The 23,813-nt window shown below is 38.1% G+C and overlaps 1 protein-coding gene and 1 long non-coding RNA gene across 2 annotated transcripts in view; both read right to left on the minus strand.

Annotated features, from left to right (window-relative positions):
• The window catches only part of IL1RAPL2 (interleukin 1 receptor accessory protein like 2), a gene marked incomplete at its 3' end in the record, with an annotated part of 1,526,880 nt that extends 1,504,096 nt beyond the window's left edge, over positions 1-22,784 (minus strand). Inside the window, exons 1-2 of the mRNA XM_084870467.1 lie at positions 22,718-22,784; positions 21,932-22,101 (exon numbers count right to left, since the gene is read on the minus strand). The remainder of the gene's footprint in view (positions 1-21,931; positions 22,102-22,717) is intronic.
• Positions 22,785-22,924: 140 nt separating this feature from the next.
• Positions 22,925-23,813, minus strand: part of LOC311615239 — a 315,852-nt gene continuing 314,963 nt past the window's right edge. Inside the window, exon 3 of the long non-coding RNA XR_014793750.1 lies at positions 22,925-22,984. This is a non-coding gene — a long non-coding RNA (uncharacterized lncRNA). The remainder of the gene's footprint in view (positions 22,985-23,813) is intronic.

A 23,813-nucleotide genomic window follows, 5' to 3' on the forward strand; every position in this document is an offset into this window, starting at 1 on the left:
AAAAAAAGCGATAGAGGAAGTCACATGAAAATGGAAGAACATACCATGTAGAATCAACATCATTAAAATGTCCATATTACCCAAAGCAATTTATAAATTCAATGCAATCCCTGTTAAAATACCAATGGCATATTTCAAAGATCTAGAACCAACTCTCCAAAAATTCATCAGGAATAAAAAAAGACCTCGAATAACCACAACAATCATGAGAAAGAAGAACAAAGTTGGGGGGACCACAATACCAAATATCAAGCTATATTACCAAGCCACAGTTCTCAAAACTGCCTGGTACTGGCACAAGAACAGGAATATAGACCAATGGAACAAATAGAGAACCCAGAAATCAACCCAAGCCATTATGCTCAATGGCTTGAGCATACAATGGAGACAAGACAGTCTCTTCAATAAATGGTGATGGGAAATTTGGTCAGATACATGCAAAAAAAAAAAAAAAATGAAACTAGACCACCAACTTACACCATACACAAAAACAAACTCAAAATGGCTAAACAACTTAAATGTAAGAGGGGAAACCATAAAAATCCTACAAGATCCCAGAGGCAGCAAAATAGTAGACTTATGTTGTAGCACTATCTTCATTGACACAGCTCCTTGGGTGATGGAGACTAAGGGTAAAATAAAGAAATGGGGCTACATCAAAATAAAAAGCTTCTGCACAGTAAAAGAAACTATCAACAAAACAACAACAAAGCCCACTGCATGGGAGAACATATTTGCCAATACTATTTAAGATAAGGGTTTAATCTCCAAAATTTACAGAGAACTCGTACAACTTAACAAAAGGAAGATCCAATAAAAACAAATTGGCAAAGGACCTAAAGAGACATATGAAAACATGCTCAGTCACTAATCATCAGAAAGATGAAAATCAAAACAACATTGAGGTATCATCTCACATATGTCAGAATGGCTATCATCAATAAATCAACAAAAGACAAGTGCTGGCCAGGATGTGGAGAAAAAGGAATCTTCATGCATTGCTGGTGGGAATGCAGACTGGTGCAGCCACTGTGAAAGACAGTATGAAATTCTTGCAAAGAGTTAGAAATGGAACTCCCATTTGACCCAGTAATCCCACTTCTTGGACTATATATATCCCAAGAAACTAGAAACAGCAATCAGAAAGGATATATGCACCCCTATGTTCATAGCAGCATAATTTACAATAGCAAGGTTTGGAAACAGTCTAAGTGCCCATGAGCAGATGAGTAGATTAAAAAATTGTGGTGCATCTACACAGTGGAATACTATTCCACTATAAAAATAAGGAACTTTTGCCATTTGCAACAGCATGGATGGAACTGAAGAACATTATGCTAAGTGAAATAAGCCAGTCAGAGAAAGATAAATATCACATGATCTCCCTCATATGTGGAATATAATGATCAACGTTATTTGATGAATAGATCCAGAGACAAATGGCAGGGAAGGGTGGGATTAGAGAGCAACCAAAGGACTTATGTGCATGCATATTAGCAAAACCAATGGACACAGACACTGGGGCGGGGCGGGCTTGCCCAGGGTGAAAATGGCTGGGGGGGGGGTTCAATTGGGGGAAATTGAGACATAGGTAAAACTTTAGACAATAAAAATATTATAATAAAAAAGTAAAAATAAATGAAATGGAATAAAAGTCTCCTGGGTTAAATTCTTGGAATTTAGGGTGTAACAATTTCTGTGACACCCTAAGCAACATTTAACTCTTTTTGTGCTTTACTCTGCAGCCTAAATTAATGAAACTTCTTAAAATGTTAGATCACAAGGGGAATTAGGGAATATGAAGGGTTATGGGTATGGGCTTGGGGATAGAGAATGTGGGTGTGTGTGTGAGTGTGTGTCTTATCACTGTACATCACCTAGCCCTACACTATGTTCCTGAAGATAGTAAGTCAATAGGCTGCATTTGCAACCACAATCAACCCTCCATTATCTGGGAGTGCAGAGTCTCAAATTTCTCTTTGCAGGCAACTGAGAAGACCCATATTGAGGGAATTTAGGAATAGGAAAATGATATGTGAAAGCAACAACAGGATGTGTATATCTACTAAATAGGTGCCTTTACATATTCCAAAACTAGATAAAATGACAATTTTATTATGAATTCTTCTGCCCCACTGCATTGACTCAAATAACACACACACACACACACACACACACACACACACACACACACACACACAAACAATGGGACATTTTTATAAATCATGTGACAACTTTTAAGGCACTAAATATGTCAATACTGCTGCAGTTTATTAAATAAAACCAAAAGGAACTATAATAATTCCCATATCTCCTAGAAAAATAACTTAATTTATATCACATAATATACTATTATCTGGTCTCATTCTTAGCCAGTATCGAAACTGCAGGCCTTGAAGGAAAAAGAATTTCTTGAGTTTGTCAGCAGCATAAATAAGATTTACTCCCAGATTCTATTAAGTCATACATACATATTGCAGATAAGAGAAACATGCTTCAAAATTTAACTGCAGCAATGCTTCTGTTTTGATATTATCATAAAGAAATTACCTTTGTTCACAGTGTTGTCTGACCTTCATGCAGAAAGTGATTAAAATGTTTTCCCCCTACAACAATGACAACTATAAATGAAAGTTGAAGTGAAATATATGGCCTAACATCACTGTATAGGACCTTTTCTGTTTTAAAAAAAAACCACCATTACAGAAGAAATCTAGGAAAGCTCATTTCTTTTTCTATAATCAACACAATTGCCTTTTACACCGAGGATATTTCATACATGACAGCAAGTTGTCACTTCTGGGGACAGCTTCGGTATGGCTTGGTATTTTATACAGCTTATTCATAAGTATTATATATGTCAAAATGACTTGTGACTTTCTCCTAGGACAAATATGGAAATGATCTGATAGGCTATGGTTTATTACGTATTCATACTAGGTGGGCACAGAGGTTCACTGGTAGGGCTTGTTCCTTTTGAGTTTCTATAGCTTTTGGTTGCTGATGGAGGTTGAGAGGAATGGGAGCATGTAGATACTCAGCCTCTCCTTCTTTGCTATTTAATGCTAGCCTGATACAAATACTATTTGTGTTTTCCTGAACAATTGAAAATCACAGAAGACATAGGTTAATCAGACTGTCTCAACTCATAAAGCAGAGAGAACAGAAGAAGGTAAGATGATTGCTAGATAGGCCAGAATAATTTCAGATATTTGTCTTGTAATCTGTAGAACATACTTATTTTCTTTTTGTGTACATGTGTAGAAAAGTCCTGAATCTTAAAAAGTCATTAACATTATAGAAAATTTCCTGGTCTGAGATTTCCTGAATATTGGTCAACGACCCCCATCACCTGTATGTTAAGGACACTCAATGTAATTAGAGGAAGGAGCATAAACAAATTGAGGAAACAATTAAAGCATAGCATTAAGTGCCTTTAAAACTGTGAGGCAACTAAGTAGTGATTTATAGTAATCTATCTCTATGAAAACAAGTTGGAAAACATAGGCTAAAAAGGATCTGTGTGAGATCACACAGATAGTCATAGGCAGAACCCAGACTAGAGTGCAAGTCTCCTGACCCATAGCCATCCATATTTTTGACACACTTGGTCATACTGAGAATCGGATCCCAAATTATCTCTCTTTATATGTGATGCATTTTTCAAACCCACAAGAAGCACATACACTAATGTTCCTTTCCTGATCATTGCTGGTACAGGATTGATTCTATTTAGATGAAAGAAGAAGGAATGATTTAGAGCTTCTATCATCTTTTTGAGAATATTCTATCTAAAAAAAGAACAATAGGTTTATTCATTCAAGAAGTGGCAATTTTCAAATGAATATTATCAAAAGCCTTATGGTAAAATATTCAAAACTAGTCTGATAAGTCTATCAAAGATAGAGACCCAACTCAGGCTAATATGAGTGATAGACTAGGATCTTAATTAGAATTTACTTTCTTTCTATTGTGAATGCTAATAGTTTGTCTAAAATAATATCTTCACTAATGTCTGTGAGCAAATGATAACTTGCTAAAATTCCAGTGAGTCTATTATTTCACCCTAGGAATAAAGGCTGAATCTGATAACTTGTATTAGAGTAGACAGTATTATTAAGGCAAGTAGGTGGTTCACTTTCACAACACAATATGTGGCAGATTATTCATTTTTCTTTTAAATTAATTTTAAGTCTTTAAATCTATTGGCCAAATCCTGGTTCATGGAATTGATAGTAGTTTGTCTTTACTGAAGCTATTAGCCCTCTTTGAGACTTAAATATAACAAACAATATTTACTATTACTAAAAAAATCTCCATGTCACAAAGTGAGAAAAGACAATTTTAAACTGGAGATTTCTGCTGCATTTCAAAATGATGGACTTTTAATAATTATCTTCCATTATTTTAAATTCCCAGAGCCAACATTGAGGTTGATCTTGGATGTGTCCTGGACCACAAGAATGTACAAGTGTAAGATAACTCCACAAAATGCTGCCTTTTACACATTTTTTTTTCAGAAAGTTGTTGAACTGAAAACAGGGATTGAGAAGTGGAGATGAGAAGCCTAAGCGAGTGTGAGTGTGTGTGTGTTTGTGTGTGTGTGTGTGTGTGTATGTGTGTGTGTGTGTGTGTGTAGGGGGAAGACATTAATCCATATAAAGCTTAGTGGTTAGTAAGTTTTAAATATGATATAGGGACCTAGAATATCACTACAACTGGAAAATTAAATTTCTACACTCAGTGGATAGCTAGATGTTGTGCAGCACAGGCTAAGGATGAATGAAGATTCAAAATTCCTCAAAGTCTTCATTTTTCTTTTTTCAGGTATGAGAGAATGGAAGTGTATTTAATGCAATGAAATAAAACATTTGTCACTGAAAAGAAGAAAATCATCAGGTTCAATAAGCACCAGTCACATAATGAATGTGTAGTATGAATTCTAAGCAGTCCAGCTTCCTTTTTTCTGCAGTTTTCTTATGGCTAATGGCTGCTAAGCTAAGGTGGTTAGAGCACAATGCTAATGACTCAAGGATCAAAGGTATGATTTCTATTTTTAAAGGTACTCTTCTCAGTTATATGACTTGAGACCACACCCCCTGCAGCCACCTTACAATCCAATGCCCTTGATCAGGAGATAAAGAATGCATATATCTGTGCTAGTTCCTTATTGTGATGGGGAAAAATACTTTATAGTTCGTACCCCTTTTCCACTCAGATGGTGTCAGCAGCATTGTGTGGTGTGGGCCATTCCAAAAGTATCTTGGAAATCGTTTATTTTTTTAAAAATTCACTAAATCTTTATTGTTTAGATTATTCCAATTGTTTCTCCTTTTTCCTACCATAGCTCCCCCCCACCCAGTTCCCACCCCACCCTCTGCCCTTACCTCCCCCCACTGTCCTCATCCATAGGTGAACGATTTTTGTCCAGTCTCTTCCCGCACCCCCCACACCCCTTTCCCCCTGAGAATTTTCAGTCCACTCCCGTTCTATGCCCCTGATTCTATTATATTCACCAGTTTATTCTGTTCCTCAGATTTTTAAAATATATATATATTTTATTGATTTTTTACAGAGAGGAAGAGAGAGGGACAGAGAGTTAGAATCGAACCTGGGACCTTTCAGTCTGCAAGCCGATGCTCTATCCACTGAGCCAAACCGGTTTCGGCATGTTCCCAGATTTTTAATTCATTTGATTTTTAGATTCACTTGTTAATAGATATGTATTTGTTGTTCCTAATTTTTATCTTCATTTTTTTATTCTTGTTCCTCTTCTTAAAGAATACCTTTCAGCATTTCATATAGTACTGGTTTGGTGGTGATGAACTCCTTTAGCTTTTTCTTATCTGTGAAGCTTTTATTGTGACCTTCAATTATGAATGATAATTTTGCTGGGTAGAGTAATCTGGGTTGTAGGTTCTTGCTATTCATCACTTTGAATATTTCTTGCCACTCCCATTTGGCCTGCATAGTTTCTGTTGAAAAATCAGCTGACAATAGTATGGGTGCTCCCTTGTAGACAGTACAGCTTCTCCTTGTAGGACTTTGGGTCCCCAGCATTTTTCCAGAAACTGGAGTTCAGAGTAATTTGGAGCTTGTCTCCCTTCGGGTTGAAAAAAGCAGCTCACCCATTTGCCTGCCACCAGCCCAATTCGTGATTCTTGCTGCTATTAATATTCTTTCTTTGTCTTTTGCTCTTGGCATTTTAACTGTGATGTGTCTTGGTATGATCCTCTTTGGATTCCTTTTGTTTGGGGTACTGTGCACTTCCTGGACATGTAAGTCTATTTTTTTACCAGGTGGGAAAACTTTTCAGTCATTATTTCTTCAAATAGGTTTTAAGTACGTATCTTGCTCTCTCTCTTCTTCTGGCACCCCCATATTTCTGATGTTGGTACGCTTGAAGTTGTCCCAGAAACTTCTTACACTATCTTCATATTTTTGGATTCTTTTTTCATTTTGCTTTCTCGGTTGAGTGTTTTTTGCTTCTTTGTATTTCAAATATTTGATTTGATTCTTGCATTCCTCTAGTCTGCTGTGTGTCTCTGTGTAATATTTTTTATTTCAGTCAATGTATGTTTAATTTCTAGTTGGTCCTTTTCATATCCTTGAGGGTCTCATTAAATTTATTGGTCTTTTCTTGAAAATTCTTGACAAATCTTATAACCATGGTTTTGAACTCTATGTCCAGTCATTTGTTTTCCTCCATTTTTGTTTGTTTGTTTGTTATTTATTTCTTTGTCTCCACATTTTTGCTGCTTCCCTGAGTTGATAGGGTGGCTTTGTGTGCTAGGTTTCCTATATGGCCCAGTGGGTCAGCCTCCCAGTTACCTGAGGTGGACCTTCTCCATGTAGGTCTTTGGGTCCCCAGCCTGCAGACTGAAAGGTCCCAGATTTGATTCCAGTCAAGGGCATGTATCTTGGTTGTGCTCACATCCCCAGTAGGGGGTATGCAAGAGGCAGCTGATCAATGATTCTCTCTCAATGTTTCTAATTCTCTATCCCTCTCTCTTCCTCTCTGTAAAAAATCAATAAAATATGTTTAAAAAATAAAATAAAATAAAAATTAATGCTGATGTGATAACTAAAATGCTTGACTTTACAGCCTGAAGAAAAATTCTGTGGGCGTTCAGAGAACTTACTTGTGACCTGACAGATGGCTACTTCGGAAGGTAAAATTTCACAGTCCTAACAGCAGTGTAGTGTAGTAGCAATAATTTAAGAGCTAGGTGGAACCGCATACACTGCAAATTTAGGCACTTGTAAGCAACATCTCTTGAAATACTGACCTGAGAAATTGGTTTATTAAAACTTAGTTTGGGATGGGAGGAGAAATAGTATTTTAAAGACAAAACAATCTACTGGGGATATTTGAATGGAAGAGCCAAAAGAGGAAGAGGAAAGAAAAATATGTGTACCAATATCTACTTTAGCCACTTTTCTCAAACCACAGCTCAGTCTGTGCTGCTTTAGCACCACTTGTATCGGAATCTCCCTCCCCTCCCCACTTACAAACCCTCTCATGTGCAGCACTTCATCTTTTAAAAATATTTTTTATTGATTTCTTTTTTTTACAGAGAGGAAGGGAGAGGGATAGAGAGTTAGAAACATTGATGAGAGAGAAAAAGCAATCAGCTGCCACCTGCACACTCCCTACTGGGGATGTGCTTGCAACCAAGGTATATGCCCTTGACCAGAATCGAACCTGGGACCCTTTCAACTGAAGGTTGACGCTCTATCCACTGAGCCAAACCGGTTAGGGCAGCCCTTCTAATTAACTCCCAAATCTCCTAGCTCTTCTCTTCTGCCAAAGTTTCAGTTATACCTACAACATAAGAAGCTATAAAACACCAACAGAAAAACAAAACAAAACACATTGATATCACCTCTAAACATATTCAGGATTAGTGTATTGACTGAAACTCACCATGACTTCCACAGTGGAAGGTAGCCCTGCCACTGGTCCATTTTATTATTTTCTTCTGTCAACCTCTCACTTTACATGTCTTCATTATAGTCCTTCTTCCACTTCACCTCCTATGTAAACACCCATGTTTTGTCATATCTCCTACAATTAAACAACCATTCATTATATGGAGATTATAAGTTTATATGGTCCTGCAAGGGATATTAGAGTTGTACTTCAGGCTTCCATACTTTACAATGTCAACATGAGAGATCCATTAATTTATTGTTTTGTGTTTGGTAAGGGGGTCATATAATACTTGTATTCTACATATATTTAGTTCTCCAGAATATAGCTTAATCAGTATGGTACCTCAGGCAACCTGAAATACTGAAGGAAACATAAAAATAAGATTGTCAGACCAAAAAAATGTTATTTCCACTGGTAGGAGTTCAGCTGCTTTGGAGACTGCAGAAGGTATATATATTTAAAGTCAATGATAGGAAAGAGACAAACTGATGTATATAAAAGGTATTGGGGGAGAAAGAAATCTGTGAAGACCTCAAGGCATGGACTTCTAGTTTTAATGCTTGCCTGCCAATCTTGAGCACTACAGTGGTTTCAATAACATTTCCTACCTCTGGGTGTTATTAGACATTTATAAGTGAATGCCTCACATAGTAAAACCTGTAGTATCACCTTGAGCTAACTAGTGGCCTTCTTTGTGTCTCAGTTTTGACACCTGCCAAGTGGGGTGGACAGTTAAATTACTTGTCTTTAGTTGTTTTGAGCCCTGATTTCAATACCATGCTCTGGGTTATCTCAAAGGGCTGTTCTGAGGCTCAATGAAATATTCAAAATGTAAGGGCTATAAAAGTTTTAAAGTGCTATATAAATGTAAAAGTGTTTTAAATTATGCATCTCCAAATATAACCAACAACTTGCACATCATCTCCAAAACAAAGCAAATGGGCTTCTGGGTTTCGATTTCTAATTTAGTCCCAAGACATAGGAATTTTCTTTGTTCCAATTATCAAAAAGAGCTAACAGTTCAAATTATAATATTTATTAATTAGATTCTAAGTCATTTAGAAATGCGGGGTTCACATGGGGCTAGCCTGATTTTTTTTAATTATTATTATTGCTTGTGAGCCCCCTTGGTAGCATTTACTATGAAGACTAATGAAAATAATAAGGAAGTTGAAACTGAGAAAAATTAAATTAAAATTCAATCTCTATCCTGCAGTGGTTTGTATGAAGGAGGGGTACCATCTTATAGGCTTCTAATCTCTTTACATGGGTTACATAACAGCTATTAGCTGCTTTAGCATGTGATTAATATTTGAGTATTTAAAATCCATGTGGTATATACCTATGTGTATGTAACAAGGGGTTGAATCTGCATACTCACCTCAGGAACACTGGGGTCTAAAGGCAATCCCAGAATCCTGTTTGTATGAAGGATACTAAGTCCTCTCTAGATCCCCGAGATAAATGATGCAAAAGACATTCTTTCATTAAACAAATATCCATTAAGAACTCACTAAGTGCCACACACTAATTGTTGTGAACACATAGATGAAAAAAAAAATGATGCCTCTTTTTTAACAGTTGATATATTCTAAAATAGAGAAACAATGGTTGACTCCCATGACACTAAGACATATTACAGAATAAAGAAAGGAAGGTAAGAAAAACACCCAAACCCTTCCTGGGTTGGCAGTAGGGGGAGCTATAACCTGGGAAAATAGGAAATTTAAAGGAAATACAGGTACTTGGGATTTTTGTTTTTAATCTAAAGTACACCATTTTCTAAGTAATGTTAGGGGCATTCTATTTATTTTAAAATATCTTTTCAAAGCATGAACACTCTGCAGCTATTTATACAACTATAAATGTGGACAAGGCTGATAGCCACCATAACCCCTGCTGCAGTTTGTTAATGGACAAAAACACTTGAAAGTAATTAAAGTGAGTGCAACAAAGGTTTATATACTATTGACCAACTAGCCCAAAGGATGGATCTCTAAGACTCATCCAAAATGGTGTGCAAAAAGTGATTTAAAATGTGTGTGCATAATAAAAGAGACTGCTAAAACCGGTACGACTTTGATTTTTCCATTTACATTAAGCATTGCTATATATTTTTCCAATTTAATGAATAGGTAATAAGCAAATAATCTTACAGCTTTTTCATATCCTATCTAATAAAAAGAATAATTGACTGTCCCACCTTCAAAGATGGAAGCGCCCACAGCCAATAAGGAGGGGATATGCTAATTGACCGTAACACCCTCAAATATGGCAACACCCACAGCCACAAGACAGTGGTGCCCAGTCCCCTCAGCCCCACCAGGGCAGCAGATGCATGGCAAGGCTGGGCCCACCCCCAGGCAGATCTGCCCACTCTGTGCACCTGTCTCCAGAGTCCCCCAGTCTCCTCCAGCCCCCCAACCACCTAGGGCTGGCCTGAGGCACAGGCAAGCCTCATATGGTGGCTGCCCAGCTGCCCAGGGCTAGCCTGAGGCTCAGGCAAGCCTTGGATGGTGGCTGCCCTAGCCTTGGATGGTGGCTGCCCAGCCCTTTAGGGCCACCCAAGGTTCAGGTAACCAGGGCCTGCCAAGGCTCGTGCTGCTGGCAGTGGCAGCAGCAGAGGTGTGATGGGGCGTCACCTTCCCCTGATCGCCAGGTCACCTCAAGCCTCTAAGGGCTCCTGGAATGTGAGAGGGGGCAGGCATGGCTGAGCAATCCCTAATCCCCCCTCCAGTGCATGAATTTTCATGCACCAGGCTTATTACCTATTACACGCATTTTCATGATCTCTGAACACATAATAATCTGGCCACTAAGTATATATATATTAGAGGCCCGGTGCATGAATCCATGCATGGGTGGGGTCCAGTCAGCCTAGCCAGGGGGAGGGGACATGGGTGGTTGTCCAGCCTGCCTCCTGGTCAAACTCCTGATTGAGGGGGCAATTTTTATATTAGCCTTTTATTATATAGGATATACACTGAATTGCCAGATTATTATGAGTTCAGAGATCATAATAACCTGACTACTCAGTGTATATATTCACACAAATATACTATTGATATATTATTTATTTATTTATTTATTTTTATTTTTTAGAGGTACGCTTGTTTTTATTTTTTATTTTTTTATTAAATTATTATCTGTGTACATATTTTAACATTGCCCCCCCCATACATACCCTCCCTCCCCAGAGTTTTGTGTCCATTGGTTGTACTATAATTTATATACCATAAATCCCCTCATTTAAAGTGTATGTGTATCCACATATTTGTGCAATCACCACTACAATCAATTTTAGATTTTTTTTTATCACTCCAAGAAGAACCTTCATACTGTTTAACAATTGCTCCTTCATTGACCCACTTCCATATCCCAAGCCCAGCCCATAGGCAACCCAACCACTAATCTATTTACTATGTCTATTGATTTTCCTATTCTGAACACTTCATATAAATGGCATCATATTTGGCATTCTGTGCCTCACTTCCTTCCACTTATATAATGTTTTCAAAGTTCATCCATTTTGATGGAGGTATCAGTGTTGCATTTATTTTTTATTAATGAATAATATTCCATTGCAAGTATATTCCTCAATTTGTTTATTAATTTTATCAGTTGATGGACATTTGGGTCATTTGCACTTTTTAGCTAGTAACTTTGAAGCTGTGTAACAACATTTCCTACTCAAGGTTCTGAAACTGCTCTATAAATCCACTGTGATCTATTTAAAGAAGCCAGGTCTTTTGAAAGAAAAAACAGTTTCTGTCAAGTTTTCTATCAGCAGGAAATAAAGTAGGTAAGCTTCAGCCATGACTAAAAGGTAATAGAAATTTTTCTACGTGAAAGTGGCTATGCCTATCAAAAAGTTAGACTCAGCCAAAACCAGTTTGGCTCAGTGGATAAAGCGTCAGCCTGTGGACTGAAAAGTCCCAGGTTCGATTCCTGTCAAGGGCATGTACCTTGGTTGCGGGCACATCCCCAATAGGGGGTGTGCAGGAGGCAGCTGATGGATGTTTCTCTCTCATCAATGTTTCTAACTCTCCATCCCTCTCTTTATCTCTCTGTAAAAAAATCAATAAAATATATATTTTTTAAAAAGTTAGACTCAGTGCTAACCCATTATCATGAAATAGTAAAAAAAAAAAAAAAAAAAAAAAAAAAATCACAGGAGCCTTTTAAATTTTTAAAAAATTTTTAAATTACAAAAGTAGTGATTTGTTATAATGAATCAAACAAAACAGAAGTGAATAAAGAAAACGTTGACAATTCTCATTCCCTCTTCTGATGTTCCTCCCCAAATGTATCAACTTGAAATCACACATAAAAATATAAAGTTAAAAAGTGCCGAAATCGGTTTGGCTCAATGGATAGAGCGTCAGCTTGGGGACTGAAAGGTCCTGGGTTCGATTCCGGTCAAGGGCATGTACCTTGGTTGCGGGCATATCCCCTACTGGGGGTGTGCAAGAGGCAGCTGATCGATGACTCTCTCATCAATGTTTCTAACTCTCTGTCTCTCTCCCTTCCTCTCTGTACAAAATCAATAAAATATATTTTTTAAAAAATAAAGCTAAAAAGTAAAGTGTGGCAGTGAACTAAAAGGCAATTGAATCTGCTTGAATGGGGTAAGTGGTATTTGGAATAGGTACTATGAAAAACGGATAGAAAGCTGAATAGGTATATGTAAAAAGTCTTCCTAAAAGCTCTGAAGGCCCCAGATGAAGTTGTAGACCATGCACATTAGTTGTGGCACTGGTCTCAACAAAGGTGTGATTTTCTCTGGAAGTGTTCAGCCATAGATGCTGGAACATAAAAAGTGATGTTTAGATTGATCCAAGAACGGGGAAGGGATTTTTGAGCAGATTTAGTGATAAGAAAAGTCTATAAATAGATAACACTATTAGCAAAAGGAGCATACTAAAAAGTTTAGCATGGATAAAAAAGGAAGTAATATCACAAAGGGGTCACAAGGCTTCTCACTAGGCTCAACTTGGGGGGAAAAATGTATACTTTAGGCTCCAGAGAAAAAAGTTCAGTAGTGTTTCTATTACTCCTTTCAGCTACAAATGCAGTTATCTTTGTATCAACAGACTTGAAAGTATCACCTCCGAATAATAAATGGGCTTTTTGAGTAACATGCACCATAGTATTAATGTCTTAGATTACTTTTTTATTAATTTAGAGTTGACATACATTATATTAGTTTCAGGTGTACAATATAGTGATTCTACATTTTATATACCTTACAATGTGATCACCACAATAAGTCTAGTAACCATCTGTCACTATACAAAGTTATTAAGATATTATTGACTATATTCCCAGTGCTGTACATTACATCTCTGTGGCTCATTTATTTTATAATTGAAAGTTTGTACCCCTTATTTTCTGTCACCTTTTTCAAGTAAAATAAAGACAAAATAAAAGAGTTGAGAAGGCTATGTTTATGGCTCCATCTGAAACTTTAATTCAATTTTTAATATGTATTTTTGTGATTATAGAAGTAATATATCCTAATGTTAGAAAATTTGAAAACTACTCAAAGGAACTAAAAATGAACTGTTACAACAGCATCTAATAAAAATAATAAAGAAAATTATTTTACCATATACGTGTATATATATTTTTGTGTCACATTTAAATGCATGATTCTGGAGCTGGACTGATTGAGTGAACAGCCAAGAACAGCCATTTTAAGAGCTTTGTAACTTTAGGCGAATTACTGAATATCTGTGTATCAGTTTCCTCTTCTGAAAATGGTAATAACAATACTACTTACCTACCAATGAGATAGATTTTGAGGATGAGTTAATACATATACAGCACTTACAACAGTGGAGAGAGAGAATATGAGGTTTTTGAGATCATATTATTTTTTTTAAACTTGGTATTATAGCCACCCACTAAAGAGGGTATAAAATAAGAACTAAGGAGCAGACCACAGAGAAATTGACTTTTCTGAATCCTAGAAAGCTAAATATTTTGTCCAAGTACATCTGGGCACTGATTTGGCTCTCTTTCCCCAATTGAAGATGTGGCCTTGTTAATGCTGAGTTTGGTTCAAGAACTAAAAAAGCTTGTTAGTTTTAAAATTCTCCCTAAATGGAAATACATAGATTATTAGTATAATGCTTTTTCTAGAATGGTGATATTGACTCTGAGTATATAAAAAAATAATGTTGCAAGAGGAAAATAAATCAGTTATAGTTTTCAGTCTGACGGGACTGGTCCCTTTACAGATACTAGCACTGGCAATGGTAAATCTATAGGAAACTAGCAACCAGATTAAGTCCATGTTATGATATGCTGCATCTGCTCCCACCTTATGAGGCCTTTCCTTGTTAAATTAAATCAGGAAGTTATAATGTGTGGCCCTTTCCCCAGCAATCCATAGTTCGTTAGAAATACTGCATGTTAACATAAGTGGAATGTGAAATACTGTAATAACTGTGTATTTACTAACTTATTTATATTTGTAATATAAATAATAATAGTTCAAATAACACTATATTATTTGGGAATAGTTAGATGATGGAAAGTTATATTTTGGAGTGAATATAGGCCATTATCTATCATATATTTCAATTATTTGCCCCAATTTATCTTTGTTATTATTATATATTTTACACATATACATTTTCATGTAGATGATCCATTATGTAAATGTTATGTAAAATGATCCATTGCTTTTTCTTGATAATTTCTTCCTTTATTTTTATTATTAGAAAGTCCTCCAAGTTACTTTTATTTTATTCCAGTTATTATATAATTTCTTTTTTTACATTTAAATCTTTAATCCTCCTGAAATTTACATTTAATGTTGACCGGTTTATCTTGTTAGTGATATAAGCATGATAACTACCACCATGCATTCACCATTTGAGTATTGCACAGTAAGATAAGCATTTTATGTGCACTATATTATATATGCTTTTCATCATTCTCACTGTAAATACAAACAATAAATAAAAGCATAAATACTTTTAAAGAAAATCCACAATCTTTCTATCAGTAATTAACATTTTGGTGAATAATGTTTATCCATTTCATACACTTATATGCACATGTAGATGTACCAAAATATGTAGAATTATACAGAAATAGAATTATGCTTCTTTGTAACCTATCTTTTCCATTAAATTGTATATGGATTTTTTTCCATATCAATAAGTGTAGGTATACCTTATTTTTAATGTGTACATAGGAACTGGCTAAATTGACACATTCCAATTTACCTACTCAATCCTCTATTGCAGCCAGTAAGGTTGTTTCCAAAGTTTTGTTACAATGAACAAAATATTAATGAATATTCTTATGTATATATATTTTTAGCACTTGCATTTATCTTCTTAAAATAAATTCTTAGTTAAATTGCTAGATCATAGAAGGTATTTACATTTTACATTTGTATACAGATTGTCAAATAAACCTCTGAAAATGTACCAATTTAAACAGTGCTTTCGATCATCCATATGTCCACAGCCTTAACAAGTTTTATTAATATTTTAAACTTTTTCTAATCTGATAGGTGAAAACTGTTAGTTTTTATTTGCAAAGTGAGTTGATATTCATTCTTTTTTCTTCTTCTAAATATATTTTTACTGATTTCAGAGAGGCAGGGAGAGGGAGAAAGAGAAACATCAGTGATGAAAGAATCATTGATCTGCTGCCTCCTGCATGCCCTCTACTGGGGATCAAGCCAGCAACCTGGGCATGTTCCCTGACCAGGAATCAAACCATGACCTCCTGGTTCACAGGTTGAAAATCACTAAACCACACCGACTGGGCTGTTGATACTCATTTTTTGTGAATATTCTGTTTATAACTTTTTACTATTTTCCCACTGGGATATTTATTTAATCCATGTGTAGCTATTTATATATTAAGAATATTTACCCGCCGGGACTGGTTTGGCTCAATGGATAGAGCGTCGGCTTGGGGACTGAAGGGTCCCGGGTTCGATTCCGGTCAAGGGCATGTACCTTGGTTGTGGGCGCATCCCCAGTAGGGGGTGTGCAAGAGGCAGCTGATTGATGACTCTCTCTCATCGATGTTTCTAACTCTCTATTTCTCTCCCTTCCTCTCTGTACAAAATCAATAAAATATATATTTTTTTAAAAAGAATATTTACCCTTTGTTATGTGTCACAGATATTTTCCCAATGTTTATTTTAATCTTCATTTTGATATTTCTTTGCCATACAGATTTTTTGAAGATTAAATTTATTAATCTTTTCCTTTAAGCCTTCAGTCTCTATAAAATATAATAATTATAAAATCCTCTTTGATCTTAAAATTTAAAACTATTATAAATATAAAATGCATTATAATTAAAATAATGTAAAATATTTTCTAATACCATAGGTTAACTTTTACCTTTAAATTCTTGATCCAGCTAGAATTAACTTTGATTTAAATAGCAAATATAGGTGTAGTTTAATAAATTTCGACTGAAATTACTAGCCCTGTTGTCTTAACCACATTTATTGAAAAAGGCATCCTTTCCCTTAACCCACGGATTTGAAATACCTCTTCATCATATCTTAAACTTGATAGTATACTTGGATTTATTTCTTTGGGCACTGTTCTGTTATATTGATCTGTCTGTCCCTGCACAAATACCACAGTATTTAATGATCGTAATTTATAATATATATATAATATAATTTATATGTAGAAGGAAAGTTCCTTATATTTTTCTTCAGAACTCCATCTGGTATTTATTTTAGTGTTTGATGTGATATAAATATCTCATTTTCCCTCCAATGGTGTCAAAATGATTCCTATAATGTTAATAACTAATTTTTGTTCTGAGAGGGAAGAGGCAACAATATTGTACTGTGGACCGTGAATAGCTATGCATAAACCTATGAAAGTACTAGTCTTTGTGAACATACTTCTAAGTGAAAATAAATGTAGAGAACCATTGTTGCATAAGAGTGATATCCAATAGAACTTTCTATGGTAATGGGAATATTCTGTAGCTGCACTTTCCAATATGGTAAGCATTAGCCACATATGGCTATTGAGCACTTGAAATGTGGCTAGTGTGACTGTATAACTGAATTTTTAATGTTATGTAATTATAAACCAATTTAAATTTGTACAAACATATGTCTATTGGACAGAACACTTATAGAGAATAACTATTGAAAAATTACCACCCGATTATATTGCTTTATAGCATTATTGGCTGATAATAGACTCAGCAATTTCCTATTAAACCTGAAACTATCATTTAGATAGAGATTTTCAGTAAAATGCTAACCCTAATATTTCAGTGGCAACTCAATTAAATAAATACTAGAGGCCCGGTGCATGACATTTGTGCACATAGGAACTGGCTGACTAGGTAGGCTGAAGCTAAATGTCAAAGGGCCTCAGATTTGTATCTAAAGAATCTGGTCTTAATGTTATAGTTAATGGGGAGAAAATGAAGTTGCTTTAGACTAGTGTCACCTGAGCTCAGGACCTTAGAGAAATAATAGATTTGTGGTATCAATAAAGTTTCCCAACTCATTTTTATTACCTTGGGGAAATCACTTAAATATTTGGATCCTTGGTTTCCAGCATATAAGAAAAGATTACTACCTCATGAGATTATTTTGAAAATTAAGCAAGATTAAAAAAAGGGGGGGACATTAACAAATAGAACAAGCATAATATAAATGTTAAAATTTCATAACAAAGTCCAGTGATTTAAATGTTTTTTGAATGTGTGACACATACCCAAACCAGAACAAAGCAACCTATCCAGGCATTAGTAACGGATGATAAAAGATAAGACTTTAAAACAGAGCCATAATTATTTTTAAAGGCATAATTTCAGCAGGGGAAACTGATAGACAACACCTAATTTTGGTCCCTGGATGTTTGAAGGATGATACATTCTCTTGGTTAGTAGTAAGAAAGGTTATATAGTTCATTCTCCAAAATCTAATATTTGAACTCCCATTAGATGGCTGGCCAGGCTATGCACATTCCTGGAGCAGTAGAGAAATTCCTAGGGTTACAATGCACCTTATTTAATGCACCAGGCATCTCTAATTGTTAGAAATTCTTTCAGATTCAGTGACAATCCATACCACTTAATATTCACTCGCCAAGTACCCAATACTTTAAAGTAAAGAACTAAATAGCATCAGGAAGATTTGTCCTAATATTGAATTGGGGAACAGATGAAAGACAACAGGAAGAGGCAGTTATAGTAGGCCAAGTCAAGAATCCAGAAGACCTGAAAAAAAGAATCTTGAGGACTTGACAGGAGGTAGTGACAGTAGGGATGCAAAGGATAAAAACTATTCCAGAGACAGAATCCAGGGCATTTAATAAACAATAGGATATCTAAGGCAGGAATGAACACACAGATGAATAACTATGGGGAGAAGTGTCAAATCAGTGTTTGAACAAATTTTACATGCGCAATAAAACACCCAGATAAAGGACTAAATCAAGGCAGATTTAAAAAAATATCTTGGAAATCATGAGGGAAGACAAAGTGCAGCTACATGAAAAGGTGAGGTTTAAGGGAGGAAAATAAAACAAGCAAGAAAGCTAAAGCTAGGCTCCTTGGCCCAAAGGATATGTTATCTGATCAAAGATTTGGAGCCATGACTATGGCCAGAGAAGACAGAAAAACTGTCCCACAATTAATTCACATAGTGCCTTTGATCTCATTGGGGGCCAGTTCAAAGTGAACCAGCACAAAGAGCTTGAATTCTTGATAGCTTTGGCTAAATGGACCCAGGAAGTACATCTTTCATCAGGCCTTATATTGGCTAGGCATATTTTACTTTGGCAAATCCTTTGGCATTTACAGTCAAAATCTAAACTTACTTAAGAGGATTACTTTTAAGTCTTAGTTCAGGATAATTAAGGCACATATTGCACATTCAACATTTATTTATCTTTCTCAACCAAGCTTGCTCTGATCATGACTTCCTGATGTAGGCTCAAGAGACAAATCTCAGGAGTTTAGAGTGTGGGCTGCTGGTTACAGCTAGAAACCAGCCAGGAAAAGCCCTATTAGACAACACCTTGAATTTTGCTAGTGATTTTTTTTTCTTACTTGTATATCTTATCACAAAACAGCTGAAACTTGGGAATTTTTTTTCTTCCACTTGCTTACAATGCATTTTAATCAAGGAGCTTATAGTACTTTTCAAATGAAGAAGGCAACATGTGCATTCTCCTATCAATCCTGGATGCAATAAGTACTTCCACAGTTAAGAAAATATCCAAGTACAAGTAAGAAAATATGTTTTTCTCCTTTAAGTTTCATCAAGATGGTAACAACCTGCTACAGAATATACTTAGGCCATCAAACTGTACACAGTGAATACTTCATTTAAGGAACAGATGTGAACACGCGATTCTGTTTTACCAAAGTATATTATTTTAGCAATGTTTTAACTCATTTCATTTTCCCAGCCATTCTCCTTCTCAAATAGCAAATGTCGTTCCCTGAGTCACTTAATAAACTATATAACCCAACATATTGGAAACAGTGGAGATTATTGTTTCTAAACAAAACTGGAATAGTCACATCATTATTCATCTCTTTTTATAAGGTTGAACTCTTTAGAATATGTCTTCTTAAAGCTAAATAATATTTCAATATTTCTGTGGAGACATGCCAGATGCATAATCTGGGCTATTTCCCAGCTAGCCATACCATCAGTTCACCCTATGCTTGTAGGGACTCTCTCACCATATTAACAAATAAGAAAGTTCTACTTAATTAAATATTCTTGTCTCAGGAAATGAATGGGTAAATCAAGACTCAGATTTGATTTTATCTGCAAAAGCCACAGTCCAGGGATATCTCTATATCCACCATGTCTGACCAGTGCCTTTAGCCTCTGCACAGAGAGAAGTCCTAGCAGTAGGAGCCTCTTAGAAATAGAAAATGGCCTAATTGCTCAACCTGTGCTGAGACCACTCAGAAATCAGTGAGAGCAGCAGAGCACATCAAAGCTGGCTTAACCCCCCAAAGTCCACTGCTCTGAAGGCCTTTCCTTAACCTAACTGGCAAAAGCAATCACAGAGGCAACGTTGGTTGCTGCTTGTTTCTCCGTCTGACTAGCTGGGGCTAGAGTGGACAAATCGGGAAGCTTTGGTGTCTTGCAGCCTTTTGCCTATATTTAAATATTTTCTATATAAATCATCTGCTTCCACCACCAGCAATTGCGGGCTGTCTAGCCTAAGGCAGCCCCAAATTGAAAAGCTCATATGGTGAGTAGAAATAGCCACCACATCTGGTCCAGCCACAGTGCTGTCAGTTAGTAGTGGGCATATAGCAGGGGTTGCTTGGCAGAGAAAAGGTAGGATGGAATCGGTGCAGGTAGGCACTTCCCACTGAAGCTTTGGTTCTGGTATATCTGGGAATTTTACTCTCCCTTAGCCCCAGGGTAGTTGACTAATTCCTGTGTGGGGAAGCAAGGAGTGCTGAGAAACAAACTTTGAATGGCAAGACTGGCAAGACCCACCTAATCCAAGGTGCCTGCGACCCTGTTGACAAAGAGCCCTATAGTACTGTACTGCACCAGCATCACTGCTCCTAACACATCAGGGAGAGTCCTGAGGAAGTGGGCATGGGGGTGTTTGGGGTGTTAGTGGGAAATGGTTCCTACTCCCCCACACCTGTCCTGGACATTTAATTCCTTCCCTCCCAGGGGCCCTGCAACTGGGGTAGCCTTCCCAAGTCTGCTGAACTTGCAAGATCTCAGGGACATGCCCCTTTCTCTTTTCCCCTTCCTTTCTTGAAGTCTGATTCCCCCACACACAGACCCCAAACCCTTCATCATGTATTTAGTAATCTATAGCTTGGTTCCCCTGGTCAGAAAAAAGAGAGAAGGATTTTTTATTGGAAGTCTACAGAAGATGAAATTGAATGTAGTGATGGAGACTAATTATTCCTGAATAGATTCCTGCACACATACTGGAAAACAAAACAAAACAAACAAAACACCAGGGGTAGGCTCCAGAGTAGCTTTCAGTAGCGAAGTACTTTTCCAGTACTTCAGCCCAGCCACAACTTTTGTGGGTGGCCTGGAGGAGACCTTAAATACCTTTTTACTAATATCTCATCCCTAAGTCCTTGGGTCACAGAAATGAGGGGAAGGTGGCTGCAGGAACTAGAATAAACTTCTGGAACAAAAAATTATTATAGCACACACTTCCTCTGCCAGGTCTCTTTGCCAACACATTTTTCTTAAACCTCTGATAGTAATAAAGGTACTCCAATCCTGGGCCCAGAGTGGCAAGGCGGATCACATGCAGTAGCCCTTCCTCCTGTCCCTCTCTGCCTCTCTGGGGTTCCTTCACTAGGGAGTCTGAAGCACAACTTAGCAGGGTCTGTCCTCTCCCCTGAGCAAAGGTTCAGAAAGGTAACTTAACTAGAGAAACCGGCTCAAAGGGCAGCAAGGATTCCTGTGGGTAGAGGAGCCAGGACATCCCAGAGTCTGCACTGAGGTACCTTCACATTCTCAGGAAAGTTGTAAAGAAATGGCCTCAGATCTCTAGAGTTATTCCCTTGTCTGGTGCTTGCTGGGAATCCCCAGAAGCAGAAGGACATTGCTGGGGAACTCCACACTTCTTTGCCCAGGGGAGCTATCTTGATCCCCCATCCCTGTGAGTGTTGCTTTCCTGGCCTTGGGGAGGGGGAGGGAAAATGTGGGCAGAGAGGAAACAGCCCAGTTGGAAAAAGTGGCTGCAGAGCCCTCTCTCCAGCCACAGAGAGAACCAGGATCTTGCCTCGGAAATGCAACATGCCGGTTTGCTGGCATCTGGCAGGCCTTGGAAGCTCTGGTCCCTGAACTTTCTGTAAGGGCTGAAGGGAGAGAAAGAAACTGGGAAGCATTTCCAGGCGCAGGTGCCTGGGCTGCAGGAAAAGTAGAGCCATGGTTGACTGCAGCTAGCCTGCTGGCTCCTGTCACCTGAGAGCCTAGCAAGTTCTCCCTTGATCCTTGACAGCCAACTGTCCGGGCATTACCTGTCTGAATCTTGCAAAACAGCTGGCGATGTCCAGCAGGACTCACGCGTGCAGTTCCAAGTCTGGGGCGCTGGGCCTCGCGTTCCAGGGTGAAATGGCGAGCCGGGTTCCAGAAGGCATAGGCTCAAGCTTTCCAGGTGGCAATAGAGGCTGCCCAAAGACAAGCGCGGCTGGAAGAGGAGGAGGAGGGAAGACAGAGTCTTCCACAGCAGAGACCAGAGCAGCCCCGCCCGTTTTCTCCACTCCTTGTCCTAGCCAAAGAGGATGCTAGAAAACTTCTCCCCGCCCAGGGAAGATTTCTAGAGTTGAGCAGAGCTACTGTGGACTTCACAGGGAGCTGGACAGGAAGAGCTTTAAGAAGGTTCCCAAATAACTTGGACCCTTCGCTAGAATGGCAAGTGCCGCCTCTTGGCTTGGCGACCAGACTCTCCTAACTCGCCTGCCTTCTAACCTCTTCCTTCTAATCGACTTTACTTAAGAGCAGTTTCACTCCAGCCGCACCTTGCCTTGAACAAATTGTTCCCCGCGGGACGCAAGCAATTCAGCCTGTGGCCCTCGCGCCCCTCTCGAGGCACGCACGCCCAAGAGGACAATAGTCGAACTCTACCAATCCGCTGCTCCAACCTTTCCCGGGAACCCTCTCCAGCCAGTGCGCAAAGGTCTCCGTGTCTCCGAAAAGGGAGCGGCGCCCGGGAGGTGCACTCCAGGCAAACCTCACACCCAGCCACCACTGCTATCGCCTTAAAATTTTGCCTAGAGTGAGGGTTGGAGGCTGGTGGAAATCACCTCCAGCTGCGTTTCCGTTGCCAACAGTTCGGTGCCTTGGGGCTGAATGATTGAACCCAGGAGGATATGGGGATCAGAGAGAACTGCCCTGGCGCGTCACGGAAAAGGGTTGCTGCTCCTCCTCTTCTCCACACCCCTTGGGTTTAGGAGTGCGGGGAGGGGAGGGAGAGTGAGAAAGGCTGCCAACCCTGAGTTCCCCATCTCCTGGCAAAAAAAAAAAAAAAAAAAAAAAAAAAAAAAAAAAAAAAAAAAAAAAAAAAAAAGGCGCTTCTCTCTTTAACTTCCAGAGAGAAGGAAAGTGCGTCCACGCAGCGCCGTCTAGCGTCCATACAGAGTAGGCCGCCTACAGGTTTGTAGTGAGCGCTGAATTCAATGCACAGGTGGAAAAATGAAAAGCCACTAAGCAAAATTTTTCAGCTAACCTGGTCCCCCATTCCACCTTCTGAGTAGGTCTCTAGTTCAGCCAAGAGTTCACCTGCTTGGTTCCCCCAAGGCCAGAACTTAAAGGAAGACCCCCTAATTGTATTAATATCAGTACCGGAAAACTCCTTTCTTTCACCCTTCCCAAGTTAGAGATCCTTAAGTCTCACTTCTCCAGCTCCGCATATCATTTGGTGGGCAGGAAGGGTCCTGAGACCACAGTATGAGCTCAGAGATTGAACCCGGGCCATGATTGTTCATGCCTAGTGCCTTAAGTTCGCCAGAGATTCTCCTCAAGGTCACGCCAGGGAGATCCTCTTTTTAAGAGTGTAGGGGAGAGGGACTACTACTTAGTAACTGGTAGAGTATGGAAAATGAGGAGTCCAGTTTCCATGCCAAGTATCTTCCAGACTCTGGGACCCAGACTGTTCCATTCCACTCACAGGCGCCTTGCTGATTAACAAATTTAACAGAATTGCCCTTTTAATAGGTCATCATTTGCTACCGCATTGGGCTCCAGATTAATTTGTCTTTCTCTGAATGTCAAAATGAAGTTAGTATGATGACAGCCTGTTCTCCGGAGGCTGCTCCAATCACTCTACATTAACTACCAAAAACCAGCAAGCAAGCCAGAAAAGGAGACAGAGACAAAGAAGGAGCAACTAAGCACTCAGTG

Source organism: Pipistrellus hanaki, assembly GCF_964339955.1.
Source record: "Pipistrellus hanaki genome assembly, chromosome: X".
In the NCBI taxonomy this organism is placed as follows: domain Eukaryota; kingdom Metazoa; phylum Chordata; class Mammalia; order Chiroptera; family Vespertilionidae; genus Pipistrellus; species Pipistrellus hanaki.